Here is a 1837-nt window from a genome sequence, read left to right as displayed (position 1 = left end):
CGATCCCCCGCCTGCCCCGACCCCCCGGGCACGGACAGGGCCCCCTCACTGCCGGGGCAGGGGGAGCAGCTGCCAGTCGCTATTTTAGGAGAGGAGATTAAGATGCCTTTGCTTTTGCCGCTCGTTAGCTTATTATTTAAATGCATTCACCACAGCCGCTCGTAGTCCCCTCTCTGGGCAGCAGTGCTGGGGTGCCCTGCCTGCACTCCTGCCTGCACCCCACACTGGGCAGGGGAGCCTGTGGCCCTCCTGCACCCCCTGAACACAGGGCGAGGGGCTGGGGGCACTTGGCTTGGTTTTGATCATTTTAGATGTGAATGGTATTAAAAAAATAACAATTGTGACACCGGCCTGAGCGCGCTGTCATTTTTCTTGGTGGGATCAGGGGGGGCATGGCCCTGTCGGGTCCTAGGGAAAAGGGAATTTGGGATTTGCAGCTGAGCCCCGCTGCTGGGGGGGGGAGTGGGAAGGGAGAGGGGAGCAGCCGAGCGTGGGCACAGCGGGAGCAGCTGCCCTGACCCAGCTGCGAAATTTGGCAAGCACAGAGCTGCTGGGGGGCCCTGAGGGATGCGAGCAGCCCCTGCGCCCACGTCCTTCCTGCTCCTGTCCGTGTATGCCAGGGCAGCAGCCCTCGGCACCAGAGCCCTGCACCCTGGACATCCCAGGGCTCCTCGTGCCACCAGGCCGTCCCCTGGCAGCGGATCCTGGTGTCCCATGAAGCCAGTGCGGCTGAGATGTTTCCTGCTGCAGGGACCCAAAGCCAGCGCTGGGCACGGAGCAGCCTGCCATCCCCATCCCTGGCCCCACGCTGCACCCAGGTCCAGGTCCTGCTCCAACCATCACTGCCCCTGCCCCTGTCTCGGGTCAAACCCCCTGCACCGGCCCTGCCGTGCGCCCCTCGCTTGGCCACGAGTCCCCACCACAAGGAAGGACCTGGCTGCCTTCCCCCCCCAGGCTGGGTCCCTGCCAGGCTTTTATCTCGCGCTCCCCAGCAAATCCCTGTCCAAACAATACGGATTTCTGACATTTTTTTGCGGTAAAGTAAACTCCCAGCACATCTCTAATTCCAGGGCTTTGTTGTGCTTCAGCGGGGGGCTGCTGTGGCTCCACGCTGCACCAGGCTGGGCTGTGGGATGCCCCCACGCTTCCCCGGGGAGAAAACACAGAGATGGGGGCAATCAAACCCACTAGGGCAGGGGGCAGCATTGCCAAATTGCAGCTATGGGGGCTTCTGCAAAGGCACTCCTCTGAGAGCGTGCCCCTCAGTGCTGCTAACACCCTGATAACGAGAAGCTTTATTCATGCCCACATGACAGACATCTCATGAAATAAGTTTTCCCCTTGATGGCTGACGGGCCTGGCCCCCAAAACCTGTGGCTGCAGGCACCAGACTGGGGGGTGATGCAGGATGTTGGGGGGTGATGCAGCGTGGCAGGTGTGCACGGGGCATGGGAGCTCCAGCCCAGCAGTCCTTTGTCAGCTGCTTCTGCTCCTGGTCTTTGGTCCCAGGTTCTGCTCTTGGTCCCAGTCCCAGTCAGGCTGGGGAGGATGGGGGTCTCTGAGCAGGATGTGGTGGGATGTGTGGGTGGGGGCAGGATGGGCTCCTGCTGCGCTGGGCGCTGCTGACTTCCAGACATTCCTCCTGTGCGTGGCCGGCACCACCTCGGCTTGTAACATGATTAAAAGATTAAAATCTCTCAGTTCAGCAGCGAGCAGCAAATGAAGCTTGAGACAGGGATGCTGAGGGGCTGCAGTGCCCGAGGCCCCCGTGACAGCACTGCAGCACCCAGGGAAGGGCAGCTGAGGCCAACAGGGAGAGTGGCCGGCGGCGCCGCAC

This window comes from Mesitornis unicolor, unplaced genomic scaffold (genome assembly GCF_000695765.1).
Source record: "Mesitornis unicolor isolate BGI_N332 unplaced genomic scaffold, ASM69576v1 scaffold43556, whole genome shotgun sequence".
Classification (NCBI taxonomy): Eukaryota; Metazoa; Chordata; class Aves; order Mesitornithiformes; family Mesitornithidae; genus Mesitornis; species Mesitornis unicolor.
This window is presented reverse-complemented; position numbering follows the sequence as displayed.